The 26,876-nt window shown below is 40.9% G+C and overlaps 1 long non-coding RNA gene across 1 annotated transcript in view; it reads left to right on the top strand.

Annotated features, from left to right (window-relative positions):
- The first annotated feature begins 238 nt into the window (after positions 1-238).
- LOC128778300 (uncharacterized) overlaps positions 239-26,876 on the top strand; it is an 89,480-nt gene continuing 62,842 nt past the window's right edge. The window contains exon 1 of the long non-coding RNA XR_008423836.1: positions 239-507. This is a non-coding gene — a long non-coding RNA (uncharacterized LOC128778300). The remainder of the gene's footprint in view (positions 508-26,876) is intronic.

The following is a 26,876-nucleotide window of genomic DNA, read 5'->3' on the forward strand; positions in this document are numbered from 1 at the left end:
CAAATCTGGCTTATTAGCACCGTTATTTGTAAACTGCTAACCTGGCTCCCTGTGCTGTTGTAATGCTATCTTGATGGGTTGCTGTGAAAATGTGAAGATGTCTGTCAGGCAGGAAAAATTATGTAAAAATGATGTGGGTATAGAAAATGGGATCGACAAAATGTAATAAACTCCTCCTGGGCTGAAGAGCAGAGCTGCATATGTAATGAAGTACTTTAGGATTACGTCACCTTTTATATAACATCTGGCAGTGACTTTTATTTCAGAGCTAATTTGAAGAAGCCAGGCGCTTTTCTTTTCCTTTCCCCAAGACTGCCTTTATCTGAAAAGAAGAAAGAAAGAACTGTTACATTTTGCATGCAAAGAAAGCCAGAGTGTCTAGATTACTCCCTTAAGGTAATGGAGAAAAGAAAAAGAAATTGAAAAAGGTCAGGTGAACACGGCAGAAGGAATGAAGAGGTTTGTGTGATTCTTAGTGAAATTGGACCAGTCTAAGCAACCAGACAGGTAATCTGGGTGGCTCTACCCTTCCCTCTTCTCTTCTCTGCTTCTGTAAGACCTGACCCAAGAATGCTTTAGAAAGAGTTTTTCTTTAAATATTTTGTCTGAAGTGAGAGATTGAGAAAATTGTTGAGATAATTTAGGAAAATCCTAAAATTTCTTCCTCTGGCTTGTGAGAAACAGCTTTCTCTCAAACCAACACCTTTCTCGTTGGTAATATTCAGACTTTCAGATCTATCAAAATAGGTTATTCAGATGGCCAAGTCACCACTCCAGTTTGTCTATATAGACCATGGTGAAGGAAAGGCCTTCAGTCACAATGAAAGGGACTTGACTCCTTGGAAGCCAGGAAGCAGGAGGGGAGAGACCCACCTGGGACCTCCCTTTTGCCCTCACACGGCTTCTCTGCTCATGGGCCCCTTTGCACAACCTGGACTTTGTAAACCATGTTTGCTAGCCTCATTGTCCTCCTTCGCCATGTTACTTCTAAATCTTCCATTTTTGCCTCAACCCTGAAAATGCCCTTTTCTGAATTTCAAGGCCATGTCTACAATTCAGAAGAGGCAACGTGTTACTTTTGTACTTAGTGGGTTCCCCACAATGTGTTTGAAAGTTGGTTGGATGTTTGAAAGTCGAACAATAGATTTGCATGTTGTATGGAAGAATTTGTTCGTGGGGAGCTCAAGTGTATGATGAAATCTGTAATTATGGTTTCTGATGGTGCCACCTCCCTGAGGCCTTGGTAACCCTGTGGGTGGGTGAGAACAGGCACAGGGGCTGGAGTGGGTGGTGACCTGCCAGTCGTTGTGGGCCTGGGAAGTTGATCCAGAAATCTCTCTTTCATAGACTTAGCTTTCCTTCTCTCAGCCCAGCCTGAAAGGGCAAGGGCTCGAGTAAGAGGGTGTGGTTTTCACCCCATATCCAAGAATAAACATATGTGACCCCCATGAGGTGGTATACAGGGGGTTGGTGGACATGGGTTTGGTGGAGCACTGGAGTGGTTGGGGGGGCAAAGGACACCCTCCGGGATAGTGGCCCTATATGGACTGGCAAACTCCAAGTTCTGTGGCCCGCGATCTCTGGGGTCCTCAGTGGCAGGGGATGGTGATTCAACTTGGCCATGTAGACTTATCTCTAGCACTGTGGGGAGTAGGTGTTGGGAGTTGGAGATTCTTTTGTTGTTTCAGCTTGGACCTGGCCCCTTTTCCCAGTAGCTATGGCTGCCTGGCGTGAGATCCTTCTGTCATAATTCGGAGGCAAATTAGGAAAGAGAATTCTGAGTATGAAAGGTTTGAAGCTGTCGGTGCTTAATAGTGATGGTGTGGTATACGGGGTATCTATTTCTGCATAACATACGAGCCCCAAACTTAGTGTCTTAAAATAACATTTGTTGTATTTCTTAATTTGTGGATCAGGAATTTGGGCAGTGCTTGGCTGGGCGATTCTTTTGCTCCATGTGGCATTGACTGGGTCACTTGGTGCTCTTCAGCTGGTGGCTGGTTTGGGCTGAAGGGACCAAGATGGCTTCACCCACAGCCTGATGTCCTGATAGGAGTGACTTTAGTTAGGTCCCTTTCCATCTCCATGTAGTCCTAGGGCATCTCATGTGCTAAGAGGGCACTCGGACTTTTACATAGTGCCTTGCTTAAGACTCTAAGAAGACAAGGAGGAAGGTGCTGCTTCTCGCAGAGACAGCACTTGGAATTGGCATGGCGCCAATTCTGCCATACTCCATTGGTCAAAGCAGTCACAGGGCAGCCCAGGATCGAGGAGAATGGAAACAGATCTCATTTTTCCAAGGAGAGGAGTGTCCAAGAATTTGTGGCTGTCTTTGATCCACCACATGTGCGTTGTATAAAGGTACGCTGTGTAGAGGAGGAGCTGCAAAGAGGATATGAGGTAGAAAGATACTCCCTTGTGTTTGCTTCCCAACTAAGGACCACAGTTTTCCCAAGGGAAGTGGGTTTACCGAGACGACTAAGCTCACCTCTTCTGCTGTCACCTGAGGAAAACATACTTCTGTTAAACCAGGGCAGTATCGAAGATTCTGTCCCCCTTTGTGGTTTTGGTTCAAAATAAAACTCTCGTTAAAGTGCGTAGGAACGCTGATGGTAGGTGCACCGAGAAAATGTACGTGGATTATGTCTGAAGGGCACTTTATAGATGATATTGGCAACTTTCCAAAGGAAGATTGGGAACATTCCTCATCTTCTCCACTGTGTCACACAGTTGTGCCAATGACTAAACAAGCAATGGGTCATGCAGATTTTTTTTTTTTTTAATGCAGAACAGAGGAGGGGAAAGGGAGAGAATTGTTTTTCAAGCTCTGATTTAACTATGTATCATTTCCTTTGTCTGCCAGTTCAATACAAGGTCCCAGAAAAAGTAAAAATGATGGCAATAGTATGTTTCTCTTTGTTATAGTTGTGATATAATACTGGTGGTGTCATGGGGTCCCTCTTCAGACACTCATTTATTTTAACTAATTAGTTTTTGAAAACATAGTATGTGCACAGAGTACAAATTTTAAGGGAACAAAGGGCATAGAATGACAATCTCCCCCACGTTCCTATCTCTGAGTCTCCCATGTCCCTTCCTCAGAGGCAGTCACTCTTTTTCTGCAGATGCTTCCAGACAAATTCCATGCATATCCAAATCCCCCAAACGTGTGTAAGTAATTATAGAACATATAATGAAATAACCTGCCCCTCACAAACAGAAGCATGGTGTATACTGTTTTGTACATTGCTTTTTCATGTAACAGTAATTTGGTCTTTTACTATAATAGTAGATAGAGGTTAAGTTCTTTTGTTTCATAAGAGCTACGTAATATTCTGTTCCATGAATGTATTATCATCTTTTTCTTTAAGCCAGTCTCCTGTTGATGGATATTTAGGTTGTTTCCAATCTTTTGCTGTTATAATCAATACTGCAGCGAGTAGGCTTGGGCACCCAGAAGTCCTTGTGCATATGTGAGACTATGTGTAGAAATGGAATTGCGGGGTTGAAGGGTATGAACAGTGCAATTTTGATATCTATTACCAAAAGATCCTCCACAGAATTTCCGTTAGTCTACATTCCTCCACCCAGCTTTCCTTTTGGATTTTGGGGATTGTCAGTGCCATTTGTTTTGAGGAAGTCAAAGGTGTAGAGGTGAAGAAATAAACTGTAAGATTGAACAAGGAAAGATCAACATTTGTGTTTTTTCAAAAAGTTCATTTATTTATTTTGAGAGAGAGAGAGAGAGAGAGAGAGAGATCACGAGTGGAGGAGGGGCAGAGAGAGAAGGAGAGAGAGAATCCCAAGCAGGCTCTGCACTGTCAGCACAGAGCCGGATGTGGGGCTTGAATTCACGAACTGTGACATCATGACCTGAGCTGAAACCAAGAGTCGTTCACTTAACCAATGGAACCATCCAGGCACCCCCCTCTTTGTGTTTTTTTTTTAATGTTTATTTATTTATTTTGAGAGAGAGAAAACAAGTGGGGGAGGAGCAGAGAGAGACAGAGACAGAGAATCTCAAGTAGGCTCCACGTTCAGCGTGGAGACCTATGTGGGGCTTGATCTCACGACTGTGAAATCATGACCCGAGCTGAAATCAAGAGTAGGAAGCTTAACAGACTGAGCCACCCAGGTGCCCTGACATTTGTGTTTTTATATCAGCCTCATTTTATGAGAATTCTAAGCAGCTTACCAAATATTTTGGCAAAATAGACTAAGTGTCAGGCAGTCCTCTCTGCTGGGAAGGCTGCCACATGGAGGAATGAGGAGATTGGACACAGAGTGATAAGAATCTGTTTCTAGTCTGACATTGCCAGGACTCACTGGGGGATCTTGAATAAGCCAATTATCCTTTCTTTGACCTTGGTTTTCTTATCTGTCAAATGAATATTTGGAGTAAATGATCTCAGAAGAATCCTTGGATCCAAAATTATTTGATTCTATGAAACTCCCTTCACTTTTTATAATAAAAAATTCTATACAGGAACAGCTAGATAATTTGGAAGACCCCATGCAAAGTGAAAATGTGGAGCTCCTTGTTCAAAAATTATTAAGAATGTCGAGATGGCCACAGTGGGGCATTAAGCCAAGTGTGTGAGCCCTTCTAAGCCTAGGGCTCCTGTGCAATTGCATAGATCATAAGCCCATGAAGCTGGTCCTGCTCCTGTAAAGATTCTTGCCTCCAAATTAATGGTTTATTTATGGGGCACCTGGGTAACTCAGTCAAGTGTTAGACTTCTGCTCCAGTCATTATCTCGTCGTTCACAAGTTCGAGCCCCGTGTCGGCTCTGTGTTGACAGCTCAGAGCCTGGAGCCTGCCTCGAATTCTATCTCCCTCTTTCTGCCCCTCCCCCAGTTGCTCTCTGTCTCTCTCTCTCTCAAAAATGAATAAACATTAAAAAAACCCTAAATTAATGGTTTATTTCTACTTAAGTATTTGGTGGTAGTTTAACATAGACATGTGCTTGAGACACTCACCATTCTTTTTTTTGTTTATTTTTATTTACTAAAAAATTTTTTTTCAACTTTTATTTATTTTTTGAGAGACAGAGAGAGACAGAGCATGAGTAGGGGAGGGGCAGAGAGAGAGAGGGAGACACAGAATCTGAAGCAGGCTCCAGGCTCTGAGCTGTCAGCACACAGCCTGATGCAGGGCTTGAATTCACAAACCAAGAGATCATGACTTGAGCTGAAGTCGGACACTCAACTGACTGAGCCACCCAGGGGCCCCTATTTTTATTTATTTTTGAGAGAGAGATTATAGAGCAAGCGGGGGAGGGGCAATGGGAGAGGGAGACAGAATCCCAAGTAGGCTCCATGCTGCCAGCACAGAGCTCAATGCGGTGCTTGAACTCACAAACCAGGAGAACATGACCTGAGCTGAAATCGGGAGTCAGACGCCCAACCAACTGAGCCACCCAGGTGCCCCATTCTGCCATTCTTTTCTAAGGAAAACTACTTTTGTTCACAGCCCTTTGCTAAAGAACCTGCCCTAAGCAGTACCTTGTTGAGTGGGCATCTGATTGGATCAGAAGTAGACACCTTATCCCAAGGGCAGCCAGCTCATAGGCTGGTAGACAGCTAGTAGGAGGGCCTAACAGGAAAAGCTCTGGCCAGTGAGAGCTAGTAATTACATTGGTAAACAGACAATCTCTGGAGAAATATGGAGCTCAGTCAGCTGGATTGGGGCTTAGGAAATGGTGAGTGGGTCTGGACAGGTAGAGAAAGGAGAAGCCACACACTGTATAACTGTATAACTGTTAACTGTATAACCCTGTATAACTGATTATACCTCATTACCTCATGTAGCCTACGTGAAATTATGACTGTCCTTTGCAACCCAAAAAATATAATTAGCCCAGTGTTATCCTAGAGCATAGCTTCAGCCTATTAATGCTTAAGCCATCTCAGGAATGTGGATTAAGAACAATTAGAAGCAAGGAAATAAAAAAAAAAATTAGCTCCCAAACCCTGTTTTCTCCTTCATCGGCCAGCTACTGCATTGGAATCAGCTGGTGAGTAGCCTGTGTTGGCCAGGTGAGGGGTGATCTGAGCTGACTGAATGCTGCCTTCTGCCTTTTTCCTGCTTCATTTATTCGCGTCATAGCCGACTTTCTTACATGTCCCTTGGAGTTTTTTTTTTTTTAACTTCTCCTCCGTTATTCTTGACATCTTGTTCTACTTCCAGTGGAGTAGCCCTAGGAAAAATGTAGCTTTTCCTTTCTGTTGGCCTATGCTCATAGATCCCTGGAGTCGGCAGCAGGCCGAGGCAGGAGCCGCACTACTTGACCTCTCCAGACCTGTTGTAGTTTAGCCATGTTCAGGAAAGGATTCCAATGTAGTCATTTTCCCACCCCTAATTATAGAATGTCTATATAATCATTTGATGCTTTTCCCTCTCCTTCACAGCTCAACAGAGGCTGTGTTTGTTGGTCTTCCGATGAATAACCAACTAATTTGGTCAGGAATGTCGTATAACTTCTCACTGACAGTGATTTGCTTTCTAGGAGGCATTAAAATCTGTGGTGTGTGGGAGCATTATTTATAATAACACACAGGACACAGAGCGGCCTATTTATATGGGGCATGCATACAGCTGCCCTCTGCAAAATGGATCCCGATTCATAGAGCTCACTCCGTAGCCTGAGCGCGCAGGATGAACATGAGATAGGATGCGGGCAGCGTGTCTTCCTCACAGGTGCCTCTTGGAAGGGCACATTTTAGTTATGTTTGTGGGGTAGTCTAGAAAGACAAATCATCCAATTGGCATTAAACATGTAAAGAGGAACTTTGCTGTTTGCTTTTATGTGAATGCACTGTGTCCGGTTTCCCACCCTGACAAGGCTCAGGTGCAGGAGGTAACAAAGGTGAAAGGCCTGGAGTTCTGCGTTCGTCCTTGCCGGGGCTGCCGGCTGAACTTTGCCGAAACGCAGAGGCTATTTTGATGAGCACCTGAGGGTCAGTTCAGGGACTGGCTTGGGCCTGAGGGCTCTCTGGAGTGCTTACTATGGGAACATGCTAGCACCACGTGCAGGCATCAGTTTTGTGCATAAGAAAGGAATAAATGAATCTGGTAATATTTCCAGGTTCAGATTTTGCTGTGAATTCCAGAATCCTAAGCTTTTCCATGTCTCAGCCCTCTCCTCATAAACAGAGATGTTAATGCTGACCTTCCCCTTAGTGCCGAGACATAATGCCCGTATATGTTATGGTACTACTTCTTGTTTACGTGAAATATACCTAGTTTTTGAAAATAATAAAGATTTAAATCAGATTTTCTTAGTAGAAGAAAAGAATATTTGGGAAAATCTGTCCGACTGAAAAGTAGCTTAGGAACACTTATCTGTATATGTTTAAATTTATTAAGAGACCACCGTTTTAACAGAATAGTGGGTGGGGTGGACCGGTTGGGGGGGGGGTGTAGGTAAAATGTCCCTCAAGAGTCACGAACTCAATCTGGTAATTGGAGGTGAGAGGGAAAGAACTCTTACGGATTAGAACATGATTATCCTGAGGAAATCCAGAGGGGAAATGAATACTTAATTCCTGGGATGAAGAGGGATTAACAGCAGATTACCACAGTGATCTCTACTAGAAGCAATTTGGCCTACTTTATCTTCTCTATTTCCCATTTGGTTACATTTTCATAAACTTACATATTTCACAACCTACATGCTAAATTCTGAAAGCAATGCCATTTAACTTACAACCAAATATAGACCTATCATTGACCACTACCCATTTATACAGACACATGGTTTCCTCTGCAAATTTCTCAAAGAGGACAGAATAGATGGCCTAAATAGAACACAGGGTCAACATCTCCAGCTACTCTATGATGTTGTCTTGACTTTGTAGTTGGTGAGTGATGTGACTTCCCACCCCAACGATGAAAGGCTGGTGACAGCCACCCACAGGAACAAGGTTCTGGTGTGCACTAGGAGGGAGCATACAATTTGTGGATTAAATGAAATGTCAGTGAACAGTCGACATTAGACAAAATTGTGATACATTCCAGAGGCCAGAAAGAATGAAAGACTTGGGCAATTGGATGGAATGTTTCCCTAAAAATTCGCCCCATTCCCATTTGTCCTGGTTGCAAATTGGTCAAATAATCTGAGAATATAGAATAAAAAGTAAGTATACATTGTATACATTACATTGTATACATCCACATTTTCTTGTCATTTACCAATATGTCTTGGAGACTGTAAACAGATCAACTGCCTTCTTCAAAAATTTCTTTAATTATTATTATTATTTTTTGAGAGACGGAGAGACAGAATGTGAGTGGGGAGAGGCAGAGAGAGAGGGAGACACGGAATCTGAAGCCAGCTCCGTGTGCTGTCAGCACAGAGCCGGATGTTGGGCTGGGACCCATGAATGGTGAGATCATGACCTGAGCTGAAGTCAGACACTTAAATGACTGAGCCACCCAGGTGCCCCCACTGTCTTCTTTTAAACTGTAGTATGGGTCTCCTTTAGGTGGACATTTAGCTCTACTATACTAGATGTAGTATCTACTCTAGTATCTACTGTAGTATCTACTCTAGACATTTCTCTACTATAAATAATACTTCAGTGAATATCCTTATTTATGCTTCTTTGTGCACAGGTGCGAACGGTTCTCTAGGCTAGAGGCTTATGACTAGAATTTCTGGGCAGAACTGTATGGGTATTTACAATATTGACAGATATTGCCAAATTGTCTTTCTAAAAGGATACTGATTTTCATACCCACCATCAGTGTACGTGATAGTACCCATTTTTTTTCTGTATCCCCAACAACTCTGGATATCATCAATCTTGTTAATTTTTGCCAATATGGTGGATAAAGAAGAATGACTTAGTTATTCTAATTTGTTTTTCCTTGATTGGTAAAAGTTGAGCATTTTTTCTTGTACTAACTGACGATTTGCATTTGTTCTGTGAAGTGTCTATTTTTGTCCATTGTCCATTTTTTTCTATTGTGGCGTTTGTTATTTTGTTGCCTTAGGGTCACTCCTTACATATTTTCTGGATATACTTATATATACTTATTTTATTTATTTATTTATTTTTTTAAATATGAAATTTATTGTCAAATTGGTTTCCATATAACACCCAGTGCTCATCCCAACAGATGCCCTCCTCAGTACCCATTGCCCGCCCTCCCCTCCCTCCCACCCCCCATCAACCCTCAGTTTGTTCTCAGTTTTTAAGAGTCTCTTATGGTTTGGCTCCCTCCCTCTCTAAACTTTTTTTTTTCTTCCCCTCCCCCGTGGGTTCCTGTTAAGTTTCTCAGGATCCACATCAGAGTGAAAACATATGGTATCCGTCTTTCTCTGTATGACTTATTTCACTTAGCATAACCCTCTCCAGTTCCATCCACGTTGGTACAAAAGGCCATATTTCATTCTTTCTCACTGCCACGTAGTATTCCATTGTGTATATAAACCACAATTTCTTTATCCATTCATCAGTTGATGGACATTTAGGCTCTTTCCATAATTTGGCTCTTGTTGAGAGTGCTACTATAAACATTGGGGTACAAGTGCCCCTATGCGTCAGCACTCCTGTATCCCTTGGGTAAATTCCTAGCAGTGCTATTGCTGGGTCATAGGGTAGGTCTATTTTTAATTTTTTGAGGAACCTCCACACTGTTTTCCAGAGCGGCTGCACCAGTTTGCATTCCCACCAACAGTGCAAGAGGGTTCCCGTTTCTCCACATCCTCTCCAGCATCTATAGTCTCCTGATTTGTTCATTTTAGCCACTCCGCTGGTGTGAGGTGGTATCTGAATGTGGTTTGGATTTGTATTTCCCTGATGAGGAGCGACGTTGAGCATCTTTTCATGTGCCTGCTGGCCATCTGGATGTCTTCTTTAGAGAAGTGTCTATTCATGTTTTCTGCCCATTTCTTCACTGGATTATTTGTTTTTTGGGTGTGGAGTTTGGTGAGCTCTTTATAGATTTTGGATACTAGCCCTTTGTCCGATATGTCATTTGCAAATATCTTTTCCCGTTCTGTTTGTTGCCTTTTAGTTTTGTTGATTGTTTCCTTTGCAGTGCAGAAGCTTTTTATTTTCATGAGGTCCCAATAGTTCATTTTTGCTTTTAATTCCCTTGCCTTTGGGGATGTGTCAAGTAAGAAATGGCTGCAGCTGAGGTCAGAGAGGTCTTTTCCTGCTTTCTCCTCTAGGGTTTTGATGGTTTCCTGTCTCACATTCGGGTCCTTTATCCATTTTGAGTTTGTTTTTGTGAATGGTGTAAGAAAGTGGTCTAGTTTCATCCTTCTGCATGTTGCTGTCCAGTTCTCCCAGCACCATTTGTTAAAGAGACTGTCTTTTTTCCATTGGATGTTCTTTCCTGCTTTGTCAAAGATTAGTTGGCCCTACTTTTGTGGGTCTAATTCTGGGGTTTCTATTCCATTCCATTGGCCTATGTGTTTGTTTTTGTGCCAGTACCACGCTGTCTTGATTACAGCTTTGTAGTAGAGGCTAAGGTCTGGGATTGTGATGCCTCCAGCTTTGGTCTCATTCAAAATTACTTTGGCTCTTCAGGGTCTTTATACTTATTTTATATATTTTATAGATTTTGACATTTGTTTTTTTTCTTTACCCATGGTGCCTTATTTTGTTCAGAAGTTTATGTAGTAAAATCTGTCACTCCTTTCCTTTATGGCTTAATAATTTTGTACCTGTTTCAGGATTATAAAAATATTTTCCCTAATACCTTGTAGTTAAAAACATAATTTGGGCCTTTAATGAGTCTGATATATAGTTTTTTGGTAATATGTGAGGTAGGAAAAGTTTTCATTCTTCCTGGAACAAATTCTCATTCTCATTACACCAACCTGAACTATTCCATATGTTTTCCCATGACACTTTGGATTTATGGATCTTTAGGAAGTCTGTAGAGAGAATCCCTGAAATTATATGTGGAATTTTGTGTGATGTGTTTAGGGATATTTTTTTTCCTGTAGAGAGAGCCCTTCATTTTCATCAGATGCTCAAAAGGATGCATAGTCCAGCAAAAGTTAAGAAGCCCTGTGTTAGTTACATTCTTTTTTCCTTCCATCGGGAAGTTTCAGAGAGGTAGCCTTGTTTCCCTATCCCTTTCAAACTCTCACTTTCATTTCTTAAATTCTTCTCATGTAGTATCAGGAGGGTTTTCCAGTTCATTCATTCAACAACTATTAAGTGAGCACCTACTATATTAGGCATCATATCAGCTGCCCTCAGCTGGCTGATAGTCTAGCTAGGGAGGCAGACAAATAACTCTCAACACATTAGAGTATAGTATGATAGTGTTAGCATAGTGCTATGCACAGAGAGCTACAAAAGTTTATAAATGAAAGCAAGTCCTAGACTGTGTGTGTGTGTGCGTGCATGCGTGTGGGTAGTCATTTCAGAAAGATGATTCTGGCATCATTTTGGAGAATAAAGAGAAAACAAAGAGACCAGTTAGAGAGCCAAACTCTGGTTCCATGGTGGGAGAAATGGAAGAAGTGTGAGGGGTTGAGCTGGAGTTGTATTAGTAGAGAGAGAATGAGTGTCAAAAGTTCAGGCTGTACTAAGAAGGGAAAATAGACTGGAATTATTGGTTGGGCTATTGAATATGAGGGTCAGTAGGAAATTAGAAGTCAGGAATAATGGCGCGGTTTTTGGTTTGGGTGACTGGTTGGTTAAGGGAGTCGTTGCTGAACTAGGAGATTTAGGCTCAGTACCAGATTTAAAGAAGCTGAGTTCAATTTTGTACATTTACAATAATGCACATTGATACAGAGGCAGAAAGGAATGTGATCACCCTAAGTGAGGGTATAGATGGAGTGAAGATCTGGGGAATGTCCGTGGTTTATGGGTTTGTGGAGAAAGGGGAAGGTTAGAAGGTTGAGAAATAGATATGAGAAAAATCAAGAGAAAATACCGTAGCAGACATGGGAGGAGAGAGTTTCAGAAAGGAGGAAATGGTCAACAGGGGAAATACTGCAGGGAAATCAACTGAGATAAAAACTGAAAAGGCCCAGTGAGTAAACAATTGGGAGATCATTGGTGGCCTCCCTGAGAGCCCTTTGAAGGTTGCGGTGGGAGGAGATGCTAGTGGGAGAGAAAATGCTGTGGTGAGGGAAGGGGTTGGAAGACTGAATGCAGGGTGAGGTGGTGAAGGTAGTATGTAGGCAAGTCTGGCCGAAACCTTTGCTGTGCGGGTTTGGTGGTAGCTGGAGAGGTATGTGGGAAAACCGCTCTTTACTTCTTATGTAGTGGAATTACGGGGTAAGGCCATTAATGAAGCTCCATTGAAGTTAACCCCCGAGCTAACGAATTTGGTTATATGGTAGGTATGTTTTATTCTTGAAGGATTTCAAAGCTGAACTTGATAAAGGCTTTCTTTGACTAATATTTAGGGTGTTAATACTGAACAGCTGAGATAGCTTGGTCACTGACTAATCAGGATAGAAGATACAACCTCTCAGAACAGATGCTGGCTGTGAGCAACAGGTAGGGCCCAGCTAATGAATAATAGTCCTGTTTCCTATTGCCAAGGACTATCTGGCTAGATGTGTGGATGTCTTTCTCAGAAATACCTTGATCAAAGGAACTGGTTTTCTAGATTGAATTAGTGGAACTTGTAGGGCCCTAAAAGGACCAGATCATAGAAGTTATAACTATTATTGAAAATATATGCAAACTCTTCTGCTAAATTTGATTGAAGGCCACATTTAAAAATATTTATTTATTTTTGAGAGAGAGACAGAGACAGAGACAGAATCTGAAGCAGGCTCCAGGCTCCGAGCTGTCAGCACAGAGCCTGATGCGGGCCTTGAACTCACGAGCAGCAGGATCATGACCTGAGCTGAAGTCAGATGGTTAACTGACTAAGCCACCCAGGCTGAAGGCCACATTTGTAATAAGGAGCCTTGGGGAGGGGGGGGGGGGGTGGCAAAAAGGACAGAAAGCAAACAGAAACACCGAAAAGTTTTGTCTTTCTTCCCCTAAAAACCAAGATAAACGGTATGTGACCAGTTGGGGAGGAAGAACAAAATGAAGGTAACACATTCCAAGTAAGAATTATAAGGGCAAACAGACTTTAATTTCAAGTGGTATTTCATTTTGAGCTATAAGGTTAGGAACAGAATATATTTTTCTGTAGCAGAGCATGCATGATAGGGAAATTTTCTGGGTCCACTGATGTTTCCTAGGGAATTAAGGCGATACGAATTAGCACCCCTTTACGTGTGCTCTGTGTTTTTATGACAGGATGGGGGTGCAGGAGCAGAGGCCTACAGCTAAAAGTAGATGCACTTTATCATTCTAGCTCAAGACTCCTCCTCATTTTTTCCTTTGGTAAGTGTACAATCTTGCATTATGCCAGGAAATAATTTTTTCAAATAGGAACTGCAGCATATTTTTTTTCTTTTGACAAATGTCATACAGATAAACGTCTCAGCATAATTGGCCCTCTTTCACAGATTTTCATGTGGAATATTTATAGTGAAATGTAAGTCTGTCTGATATATAAACAAAGTTAATTGCAGCTATTATACTCTCCTTTACACTTCTCAGTGATTGCTTAGAATGTCATGTCTCGATACACTTTGAGGAAAATTGTAATTTAAAAGTTAGTTTTGAAAAGAAAGCAGAAAAAAATGAGAGTTTTGTGGGATGGATAAAGTGCTTAATGTTCTTTTGGTGGGTAGAATCAATAATGTTACCTTTCTTGAGTTAAAAGAAAGACAGACTATGTTTGTTTACTTGAATTCTTGTCTGTTGTCATTTTTTTCTTTTTCTTTTTCTTTTGGTTGAATTCTTCTCTTTTAGTTGTATGCTGGAGTTGACTGGAGAAAATACAGGCATACCTCAGAGATACTGTGGGTTGTGTTCCAGACCACCCCAATAAAGTAAATATCGCAATAACCTGAGTCACATGAATTTTTTGGTTTCCTAGTACATATAAAAGTTATGTTTACACTGTACTGTAGTCTATTAAGTGTGCAATAGCGTTAGGTTTAAAAAAAACAACAAACATTATTTAATTAAAGAATCTTCTTCTGAGGGGTGCCTGGGTGGCTAAGTTGGTTAAGCATTTACCTTTGGTTCAGGTCACAATCTCATTGTGACATTGAGCTCTGCATGCTGACGACACAAGGCCCGCTTGGAATTCTGTCTCCCTCTCTTTCTGCCCCTCCCACCCCCCCCCCCCCCCTGCACCCCCATACTCTCTCTCTCTCTCAAAATCAATAAACTTAAAACAATCCTCTCCCCCCCACATCTTCTGTAGCTTCTTCTCCTCTCTCAGCCTTTATATAATTGAAGAGAGTTAGGGCCTTCCTCTGGATTGAGCTTTGGCTAAAGAGACTGTTGTGGCTGGTTTGATCTTCTATCCAGACCACCAAAACTTTCTCCATATCAGCAATAAGGCTGTTTTGCTGTCTTTTTAAAATTTAATTTAATTTTTTATTTAAATTTTAGCTGACATACTGTACAATATTGATTTCAGGAGTAGAATTCAGTGATCCGTCTCTTACATACAACACTCAGGACTCATCACAACAAGTGCCCTTTTTAAAAAAAAAAACTTAAAAAATGTTTATTTATTTATTTTTGAGAGAGAGAGAGAGAGAGAGAGAGAGAGAGAGAGAGAGAGAGACAGAGAGCACAAGCAAGGTAGGGACACAGAGAGAGACACAAAACCTGAAGCAGGCTCCAGGCTCTGAGCTGTCAGTGCAGAGCCCAACGCAGAGCTCTAACCCACAAGCTGTAAGATCATGACCTGAGCAGAAATCGGACGCTTACCTGACTGAGCCACCCAGGCGCGCCAACAGGTACCCTTCTTAATACCCATCACCCATCTGGCCCAACTCCTACCCACCTCCCTCTGTTAACTCAGTTTGTTCTCCATCATTAAGAGTCTCTTGTGGTTTGTTTCCCTCTCTTCTCTTCCCCTGCCCCTTCACATATGTTCATCTGTTTTGTTTCTTAAATTCCACATATGAGTGAAATCCTATGGTATTTGTCGTTCTTTGATTGGCTTATTTTGCTTAGCATAATACATTTTAGCTCTATCCATGTCATTGCAAATGGCAGGATTTCATTCTTTTGGATGGCTGAGTAATGTTGCATGGTATATATATACTACATCTTTATCCATTCATCAGTCAATGGACATTTGGACTCTCTCCATCATTTGGCTATTGTTGACAATGCTGCTATAAACATTGGGGCACATGTACCCCTTTGAACTCGTATTTTTGTATCATTTGGGTAAATACCTAAAAATGCAATTTCTGGATTGTAGGATAGTTATATTTTTAGTATCTTTATGTTTATTTATTATAGAGGGAGAGAGAGATAAAAAGAGTGTGGGGAGAGGGGCAGAGAGAAAGGGAAAGACAGAATCTCAAGCAGGCTCCCTGTTGTCAGCACAGAGCTCTATGTGGGGCTTGAACTCACAAATCATGAGATCATGACTCGAGCTGAAATCAAGAGTCAGATGCTTAACTGACTGAGCCACCCAGGTGCCCCTCTATTTTTAGTTTCTTGAGGAACCTCCATACTGTTCTCCAGAGTGGCATTCTCACCTTTTTTCTCCACATCCTCACCAACACCTGTTGCTTTTTATGTTGTTAATTTTAGCCACTCTGACAGGTGTGAGGTGGTATCTCATTTTTTTTTAACATTTATTTATTTTTGAGAGACAGAGAGAGACAGAGCATGAGCAGGGAAGGGGCAGAGAGAGAGGGAGACACAGAATCTGAAGCAGGCTCCAGGCTCCAAGCTATCAGCACAGAGCCTGATGCGTGGCTCAAACCCACAAACCATTGGCACAAAAACAGACACATAGACCAATGGAATAGAATAGAAACCCCAGAACTAGACCCACAAACGTATGGCCAACTCATCTTTGACAAAGCAGGAAAGAACATCCAATGGAAAAAAGACAGTCTCTTTAACAAATGGTGCTGGGAGAACTGGACAGCAACATGCAGAAGGTTGAAACTAGACCACTTTCTCACACCATTCACAAAAATAAACTCAAAATGGATAAAGGACCTGAATGTGAGACAGGAAACCATCAAAACCCTAGAGGAGAAAGCAGGAAAAGACCTCTCTGACCTCAGCCGTAGCAATCTCTTACTTGACACATCCCCAAAGGCAAGGGAATTAAAAGCAAAAGTGAATTACTGGGACCTTATGAAGATAAAAAGCTTCTGCACAGCAAAGGAAACAACCAACAAAACTAAAAGGCAACCAACGGAATGGGAAAAGATATTTGCAAATGACATATCGGACAAAGGGCTAGTATCCAAAATCTATAAAGAGCTCACCAAACTCCACACCCGAAAAACAAATAATCCAGTGAAGAAATGGGCAGAAAACATGAATAGACACTTTTCTAAAGGAGACATCCGATGGCCAACAGGCACATGAAAAGATGTTCAACGTCGCTCCTCATCAGGGAAATACAAATCAAAACCACACTCAGATATCACCTCACGCCAGTCAGAGTGGCCAAAATGAAGAAATCAGGAGACTATAGATGCTGGAGAGGATGTGGAGAAATGGGAACCCTCTTGCACTGTTTGTGGGAATGCAAATTGGTGCAGCCGCTCTGGAAAGCAGTGTGGAGGTTCCTCAGAAAATTAAAAATAGACCTACCCTATGACCCAGCAATAGCCCTGCTAGGAATTTATCCAAGGGATACAGGAGTACTGATGCACAGGGGCACGTGTACCCCAATGTTTATAGCAGCACTCTCAACAATAGCCAAATTATGGAAAGAGCCTAAATGTCCATCAACGGATGAATGGATAAAGAAATTGTGGTTTATATACACAATGGAATACTACGTGGCAATGACAAAGAATGAAATAAGGCCTTTTGTAGCAACATGGATGGAACTGGAGAGTGTGATGCTAAGTGAAATAAGCCATACAGAGAAAGACAGATACCATATGTTTTCACTCTGATGTGGATCCTGAGAAACTTAACAGAAACCCATGGGGGAGGGGAAGGAAAAAAAAAAAAGAGGTTAGAGTGGGAGAGAGCCAAAGCATAAGAGACTCTTAAAAACAGAGAACAAACTGAGGGTTGATGGGGGGTGGGAGGGAGAGGAGGGTGGGTGATGGGTATTGAGGAGGGCACCTTTTGGGATGAGCACTGGGTGTTGTATGGAAACCAATTTGACAATAAATTTCATATATTAAAACAAACAAACAAACAAACAAAAAACAAACTCACAAACCATGAGATCATGACCTGAGCTGAAGTTGGCCATTTAACCGACTGAGCCACCCAGGTGCCCCATCTCATTGTGGTTTTGATTCACCCTGGTGATGAGTGATGTTGAACATCTTTTCATGTGTCTGTTAACCATCTGGATGTCTTTTGTGGAAAGTGTCTCTTCATGTTTTCTGCCCATTTCTCCACTGGGTTGTTTGCTATTTGGGTGTTGAGTTTGATAAGTTCTTTACAGATTTTGAATACTAACCCTTTATCAGATATGTTGTTTGCAAATACCTTCTCCCATTCTATAGGCTGCCTTTTAGTTTTGTTGTTTCCTTTGCTGTGAAGCTTTTTATCTTGACGAAGTCCCAATAATTCATGTTTGCTTTTGTTTCCTTTGCCTTTAGTGACATGCCTCATAAGAAGTTACTCTGGCTGAGGTCGAAGAGGTTGCTGTCTCTTTCCTTCTCTAGGATTTTTATGGTTTCCTGTCTCACATTTAGGTCTTTCATCTATTTTGAGTTTATTTTTGTGTATGGTGTAAGAAAGTGGTCCAGTTTCATTCTTCTGCATGTTGCTGTCCAGTTTTCCCAGTACCATTTGTTGAATTTCCACTGGAAATTCTTTCCTGCTTTGTTGAAGATGAGTTGATCATACAGTTGTGGGTCCATTTCTGGGTTTTCTGTTGTGTTCCATTCACCTAAATGTCTGTTTTTGTATCAGTACCATACTGTCTTGATGACCACGGCTTTGTAATATAGCTTGAAACCTGGAATTGTGATGCCTTCAGTTTTGTTTTTCTTTTCCAGGTTTGCTTGGGCTATGCAGAGTCTTTTGTGGTTCCATACAAATTTTAGGACTGTTTGTTCTAGGAACTCCTGGGAGGCTCAGTTAGTTGTGTGTCTGACATCGGCTTGGGTCATGATCTCGCAGTTTGAGAGTTGGAGCCTTGAATTGGGCTTCTGCTGTCAGCACAGAGCCTACTTTGGATCCTCTGTCCTCCCCACCCTCTCTGTACCTCTCTCGCTCATGCTCTCTCTCTCAAAAATAGATAAAACATTAAAAAAAGGGATTGTTTGTTCTAGCACTGCAAAAAATACTGGTGGTATTTTGACAGGGATTGCATTTAATGTGTAGATTGCCTTGGGTAGTATAGACATTTTAACAATGTTTGTTTTTCCAATCCATGAGCACAGAATGCTTTTCCATTTCTTTATGTCCTCTCCAATTTCTTTCATAAGTGTTCTATAGTTTTCAGAGTACAGATCTTTTACCTCTTTAGTTAGGTTTATCCCTAGGTATCTTAAGGTTTTTGATGCATGCTTTGCTTTCTTACCATTTGTGTGTTCATTGCAGCAGCACTTAATTTGAAGAACTTTTCCTTTGCGTTCACAGCCTGCCTAACTATTTTATGCAAGGGGCCTAGCTTTCAATCTATCATATCTATGATATGCCTTCTTCACTAAACTTGATCATTCCTATCTTTTGATTTAAAGTGAGCGACGTGAGACTCTTCCTTTTACTTGAACACTTAGAGGCCATTGTAGGGTTATTCATTAGGACTAATTTCAATATTGTTGTGTCTCAGGGAACAGGGGGGCCTGAGGAGAAAGACAGAGATGGGGGATTGGCTAGTGGGTGGAGCAGTCAGAACACACACATTTACTGATTAAATTTGCTGTCTTATACGGGCACCCCAAAACAATTACATGGGCACCCTAAAACAATTACAATAGTAATATCAAAGATAACTGATCAGAGATTGCCGTAACACATATGATAACAAAAATGTTTGAAATATTGTGAGAATTGCCAAAATGTGACAAATACAAAGTGAGCAAATGCCATTAGAAAAAATGGTGCTGAGAGTCTTGTTTGATGCAGTTGCCACAAACCTTCAATTTGTAAAAAAAACACAGTATCTGTGAAGTGCAACAAAGTGAAGCACAATAAAAGAAAATGTGTCTATAAATCAGAAACAGGCTGCATTTGTGCCATTTTTTCAATGGGCTGGAAAAATATTCTTATCAGGAAACATAAGAAAGAGAAGAAATATCCAGAATAAGCATTTCACCTGCAGAAATAGTACTATTACTTGACAATGCTTCTAATTCTGTTTTTCCAAATCAGGCCGATTTGAGGGGATGGGTTTGGAAGATTAAGCTGAGGGTGAAGGTCATAAATAATTTTGACCTTGAGCACTTACCAAGCAAAACCATTGGGAGCTCAAACTTTCCCTCCTTTTTTCACCTTCTAGCTCTTTCCCTTTCTTTGGCCTGGTCCTTGTTGATGCACATCTTCTCCATTGAGAATCTCAACCTCTCAAACATCTCTTCTGCTATTCCCTGTGCTCGTCTTTGTTTTGGGGCTGGTTGGCCTCCATTGGGAGTTCCTATCCACCACTTTGATGACCCTGTTATGCCAGTCTGCTGATGCCTCTCACTCTGTTTCCTCACCAGTGTTCTAGTTCTCTAAGTCAAGAACAACCCAAAGGGTAGTCTGGATCTTTCCATCCACCTAGAACTCTTTGTTTTAAGGAGATTTAGACAACCAATCCCAAAGATGGGTTGTGGACATTTGAATGCCAATGTGCAATGCTACAGATTTTGCTTTTTTGTCAGTACCAAACCAGTGACCCAGGAAGACATCTTGGTGTTTCAGTAGCCTACTCGAGCAAGGGTCTTCCTTCTTCCCAAACACAGTTCTCTTAGTGACAGGCCAGAAAATCCATACATTCCTTAGGTACAAAAGACCCCCTGAGAGTTGATTCTGCTCCGATATTGCTCAGGACATGGTCATGCAAATTAAATCCTACTTCTGAAGACTTTTTGAAGCCTTTTAAAAAAGGGAAATACTTCCACAAATGTGCTGACCTGATATTTCACTTAAATACCTAGAGTCTTAATTAAAACAATTTTTCTATCATTTTCTAAAGTAATTCTCTAGGGCTATCACTAGCTCTCTCGATTTTCTGCAAATGATAATGAGGTCATGGAAATTAGACTTTCTGGGAAGTCTGACCATATCTCCAGTCCTAGTACAATCTTTCCCTTAGTCTAACCTTTTACTTTACATCACTAGAATTTGCATTAGATGGTCCTAGATGATGAGTTGCTTCTTACCATGGCCTTTCTCAGTCAACAGTGTCTATTGAGGGCCCGCATGCTGGTACCAGTACCATAAGAAATTACAAATCTTTGCTTTTAAAACCCTTGCTGTGTGCTTGATCCTGTTGGGTCAGGTAGAAGGTGGGCTGTGGTCTCCAGGACATCAGAGGTCACATGTTTTGCCAGTCCAGCAGGAGATAGACACCTGCAAGGATAGACTGCTGGTAGTATTTCTGGAAGGAGGTGGTATAGGGTAATCTTTCAGAGCATTGGCTTTCAAGTCAGATAGATCTGGGTCCAGATTTCGGCTCCACCACCCATTAGCTGTCTTCCCTTAGACAAATTTCTTCACCTCTTTGTGCCTTAGTTTCTTTCTTCTTCTGTGAAAGAGGAATGATAATATATTACCCACCTTATGTAGACTTGTTTCAAGGATTGAGAAAAAAAAGGCTTAGCATAGAGCCTGGAACACAACTTAATAGCCTTCATATTAAGTGGCCTATTGGCCTCTTCTTGGAAACTGCTTGTCCCAAGGAGGGCCCAAAGACAGAAATAACTACAGAAATATTGAACATTTAGACTATACCAAGGGAGAGGTGCATTTTTTTTCTATTGAGAGCCACTGACCCCTGGTAGAAAAGGATCAATTGAAGGCCTTGTAAAAAAAACTAATTTGCTTTTTTCACCTCAGGGAAATATAAAATATTGAATTTACCTACTTTTAAGAACAAGGAACATAGCACTTTACTCAATAAATACCTTGAATAGATTTCTAGAACTTTAAGGGACCTCAGAGACCATCCACTATAATCTCTTTATTTAATAGATGAGACAGCTGAGGGCCAGAAATATAAACTGACTTCATCATAATTACTTTCCTTCACCATGACAGACCACAGGAATAAAACCTTTACTTCTAACTCCTAGCATTTTCCTGCTATACTCTTGGCCTGGTTGTTCAGTAAAATAATAGGGAGAGGAAGAGAGAAAGGAAATCGAGATGAGGGGGAGAGAAGGAAAAGGAGTCTGAAAGAAAGAGGGAGATACTTATAGAAAGAGGAAAGGACAAAAAAAGAAAGAAACAAGGTGGTCATTTCTTTTTCTTTCTTTCTTTCTTTCTTTCTTTCTTTCTTTCTTTCTTTCTTTCTTTCTTTCTTTCTTTTTAAAGATTATCTGTTCGTTTGTGTATGTATGTATGTATTTATGTATGTGTGTAATCTATATACCCAAGGTGGGCTTGAATTCAAGATCTAGAGTCATATGCTCCTCCGACTGAGCCAGCCAGGCACCCTCAAAGTGGTCATTTCTAACAGCAATAGGGTTTCATTAAATGCTTATCATGTCAAGTTAACCTTCTTTCCTTTTTCATTGAGGTCTGATATTCTGAATGAATATTTGGGTAAGTGACAGATCCTCATCACCAGTTGGGAGCCTATGGAAATAATCCAGGTGAGAAATGTTAATGACTCAGATGAGGGTAGCAGCAATAGAGTGGTTCTAGAAGTTGGATCTGGGATATATTTCAGAGAGATAGAGGTATATTGTTGGATTGGATGTTGGGAGTCAAGTGAATTCACAGTTTTTGATTTGAGTAATTGGATGGTGATAACCATTTGCTGAAATGGGTTAAGCCTTTGGGTATGCTTTATTCGATTTCTCAGGAAAAATTTTGTGTGTATAGTCGGATATTTGAGTTGGGAGTTCAGGAAGGAGCAAGGCTGAAGATACAAATTTGGGAGTTGTCGGTCGGTAAGATATTTATGGAACTGGATGAGATCATCTGGAGATGGAATAAAAGTAGAAAGAAGAAGAATGCGGAGTCCTGAGTTCAGAGTACTCTATCTTTTAGAAGATTAGCAGAGGAAAGGGTGCCACAAATGAGACCCAGGAGTTATTATTGAGGAAATGCTGAAGACACGGTTTTCTGGAGTTTCAGCAAGTAATTTAATAGAATCATTTGTAAGGGATGAATGGGATATGGAAGAGTGTGGGCAGGATAGTAGTACAGGTAGGTGGGTTAGGACTGTTTGCACCAAATAAGGGTGGGAACTCGAAGATCTACAGGAGAGTACCTCAGGTCTTGGTCATGAACCTGGTTAAAAACCTCTTGAGTACAAAGAACTTGGGTCAGGTTTGCAATGATACAAAGATGGGGAGATAGTTACATCAGATTGATTAGCAGGTTATTTTATTTTTTAAGTTGTATTTATTTATTTTTAATATTTATTTATTTTGAGATAGAGAGAGACTACAAGCAAGGGAATGGCAGAGAGAGAGAGAGAGAGAGGGAGACAGCAAATCCCAAGCAGGTCTGCACTGTCAGAGCAGAGTTTGACTTGGGGCTCGAACCCAAGAACCTGTGAGCCAAAATCAAGAGTCATATGCTTAATTGACTGAGCTACCTAGGTGCCTCTTATTATATTTTAGAGAGACAGGGTGGGGAGAGAGACAGAGGGGAAGAGAGGGAGCTTGATGCTCCATGGGCCATGACCTGAGCTGAAATCAAGAGTTGGATGCTCAACCCACTGAGCTACCCAGGCACCCCTGATTAGCAGGTTTTGAAAAATGCGGTGAGCCATAGTACATGCCCTGTATCTGTTGTGCTAAACCAAGTATGGGGTGATGATGGCCTGGTCTGGAATGGTGCTCATGAGAGTGGCGGATTAGACTCTAGACACGTTTGAAAAGAGAGTTGACAGGATTTTGTGACTGATTAGATACAAGTGGTGAAGGAGAGAAAAGAAGTCCAACTGATTCAAGGGTACTGTAATTAATGTTTTTAGTGTAGGATGGAATAATAATAATAATGATAATAATAATAATAACCCAGCCCAACATGAGCTAATAACTCATTCTTTACTAGAACCTGTAGTAACTCCGATAGTTTGAATTTATATAGTTGGTTCTATATATTGAAGGGATAGTAAAAATAATTATAGCACATTGGCTCTTCCAAGCTTAAAAGATTATGAATTAACCAATTAATATGTTTCTGTTTGCACAAAAGCTGGTAGCTGAAAGCCAAATGGTATAATAAGATCGGTTCAGACTTCACTTTTTGATGCTTTGCCAGTTGTTTATTGATATGATTGCATTTATTTATGAGGCTCTTGGTAATTTGAATTGCTTTAAGGGCCTGAGTTATTTTACAGAACGGTTCTCTCCTGCTTAACTAAATGACATTAATCTTACCCCTCTGAAGCAATGCCTAGTGGCCAAGTAGAGATTTCTGTCTAGAGCATCTAAGATGCTCTTAGTGATTGGAATGTGTGAGAGCCATGAAGGAAAGGCCTGTAGCATTTTTTCCATACCTCAGAGACTTTGCTAAGATCCTGGATGGTGTTTACAAAGTGGGAGGAGGCATATTCAACATTCTTCAGGGGAAAAAAACCTTTTCAAGCACTTATTTATATAATCACTCATTTACATATCATTATTTTCTTACCATTGAACTTAGGTATGCTGTTAAAAAGAATGAGTATTATGGTCTTAAAAAACCCTCAAACTTGGGGCCACCTGGGTGGCTCAGTCCGTTGAACATCTGACTTCGGCTCAGGTCATGGTCTCGAGGTTTGTGAGTTCAAGCTCCACATCGGGCTCACTGCTGTCAGTCTGTCAGCGCAGAGCCCAATTCGGATCCTCTGTCCTCTCTTTTCCCCTCCTCCACTTGTGCTCCCCGCCAAAAAAAAAAAAAAAAAACAAAAAAAAAACCAAAACCCTATAAAACAAAACAAAAAAACCCCCACAGCCCTCTAACTTGGACTTTTCCTGTACTCCCTATGAAATTAGTCTAAGGTTGTAAGTTTTACTGTGTATGTCATTTTGTGCACTTTATGCCTGATTTGTCTCTATAAGAACATTAGCCACTTAAACGAAGAGAACAATTTCTACCTCCCCAGGTTATGAACATGATGGCATATATTTAGATTAGGTCAATAAGTATTGGAATAGTAGGAATTTAGAGCTGGAAAGAAAATAGATGTTATCTAGTCTACTTCCTTTTTGTTTCATATGAAGGAATAGAGGTTTCTAAAGAGGTGAGTCATTTGGCAAACTTTATTTTTTATTTTATTTTATTTTTTGCTGAGATACCACCCCTAGTTATCCTTTATTGTTCTTTTTTAAAATATATGAAATTTATTGTCAAATTGGTTTCCATACAACACCCAGTGCTCATCCCCAAAGATGCCCTCCTCAATACCCATCACTCACCCTCACCTTCCTCCCACCCCCCATCAACCCTCAGTTTGTTCTCAGTTTTTAAGAGTCTTTTATGCTTTGGCTCTCTCCCACTCTAACCTCTCTCTCTCTTTTTTTTTTTTCCTTCCCCTCCCCCATGGTCTTCTGTTAAGTTTCTCAGGATCCATATAAGAGTGAAAACATATGGTATCTGTCTTTCTCTGTATGGCTTATTTCACTTAGCATTACACTCTCCAGTTCTGTCCACGTTGCTACAAAGGGCCATATTTCATTCTTTCCCATTGCCACATAGTACTCCATTGTGTATGTAAACCACAATTTCCTTATCCATTCATCAGTTGTTGGACATTTAGGCTCTTTCCACAATTTGGCTATTGTTGAGAGTGCTGCTATAAACATTGGGGTACAAGTGCCCCTATGTGTCAGCACTCCTGTATCCCTTGGGTAAATTCCTAGCAGTACTACTGCTGGGTCATAGGGTAGGTCTATTTTTAATTTTTTGAGGAACCTCCACACTGTTTTCCAGAGTGGCTGCACCAGTTTGCATTCCCACCACCAGCGCAAGAGGGTTCCTGTTTCTCCACATCCTCGCCAGCATCTGTAGTCTCCTGATTTGTTCATTTTGGCCACTCTGGCGTGAGGTAATATCTGAGTGTGGTTTTGATTTGTATTTCCCTGATGAGGAGTGATGTTGAGCATCTTTTCATGTGCCTGCCATCCGGATGTCTTCTTTAGAGAAGTGTCTATTCATGATTTCTGCCCATTTCTTCACTGGATTATTTGTTTTTCAGGTGTGGAGTTTGGTGAGCTCTTTATAGATTTTGGATATTGGTAAACTTTATAAACCTAACTGATGATAGAGGTGCTGCTGTGTTCTCGCTGCACTTGATTTTAGTTTGTCTTATTACTTACTGCTAATGGTAACTTTGATCACTTGATAAACATGGGATCAGGTTTTTCCACTATAAGTTATTCATTTTCCTTTTGTAATTAATACATGTTTTGTGGAGAGGTACTTTAAGACCTTGTATATATCTCCTTCCTCATCAAATTTTACCAGCTATTACTCATTGATGTTTCTTGTCTAAATGAATTATTACTATAATGGTTACCAGATGGTGATTTTCTAATTATATCATTCCTTCTACAAATATCAGTTGGCATTTCATTGTAAGGAAAAGTTTTCTTTTTCCCCATTTGGGCTCATATATTAGTTTGGACTCATAGATATCCTTTCTATTCAATGGTATATAGTTTATTTCTATTACTACTTATTTTCATGTTCAATTTTCCTATATAGGCCATTAGGAGGTGCTTCAAGCTGGTTCCTGTGTCCTTTAGATCCAGCTCTATAATTTTATTTTTCTCATTTAATTAAAAAAAAATTCCAGCGTATGGGTGCCTGGGTGGCTCAGTCGGTTAAGTGTCTGACTTTGGCTCAGGTCATGATCTCACGGCTCATGAGTTCAAGCCCCACAAGGGTGCTTTGTGCTGCTGGTGTGGAGGCTGCTTGGGATTCTCTGTTTCCCCCTCTCTCTGCCCCTCCCCAGCTTGTGTTCTCTCTCTTTCTCTGTCAGAAATAAATAAACATTGAAAAAAAATCCCAGAGGCACCTGGATGGCTCAGTCAGTTGAGCACCTGACTTTGGGTTAGGTCATGATCTTGTGGTTTGTGAGTTCGAGCCCCACGTTGGGCTCGCTGCTGTCAGCCTGTTAGCAGAGCCCACTTTGGGTCCTCTGTCTCCCTTTCTCTGCCCCTCCCTTGCTTGGACTCTCCCTCAGATAAATATTAAAAGAAAAAAGAAAAAAAATCCCAGTGTAGTTAACATACAAGTGTTATAGTAGTAACAAGTGTACAAAATAGTGATTCAACAGTCCCATACATTACTCAGTGCTCATTATGACAAGTGTACTTTTAAGTGTACGTCACCTATTTCACCCATATCCTCACTTATGTCCCCTCTGGTAGCCATCTGTTTGTTCTATTTGTAAATAGTTAAGAGTCTGTTTTTTGGTTTGTGTGTGTGTGTGTGTGTCTTTCTCTCTCTTTTTTCCCTTTGTTCATTTGTTTTGTTTCTTCAATTCCACATATAAGTGAAATTGTATGGTGTTTGTCTTTCTCTGACTGGCTTATTTCGCTTAGCATTATACTCTCTAGATCCATTCGTGTTGCTGCAAATGGTTTCTTATTTAATTTTTAAGTTGTGGCAAAATACATAAAGCATAAATTTTTACCATTTTAGCTGTTTTTGAAGTGTGTCATTTAGTGGGATTAAGTACATTCATGATGTTGTGCACCTATCACCACTACCTAGTTCCAGACATTGTTTTATCACCTCACATGGAAACACCATACCCATTAGAC

This window comes from Panthera pardus, unplaced genomic scaffold (assembly GCF_024362965.1).
Source record: "Panthera pardus isolate Hobbes unplaced genomic scaffold, ASM2436296v1 HiC_scaffold_2, whole genome shotgun sequence".
Classification (NCBI taxonomy): domain Eukaryota; kingdom Metazoa; phylum Chordata; class Mammalia; order Carnivora; family Felidae; genus Panthera; species Panthera pardus.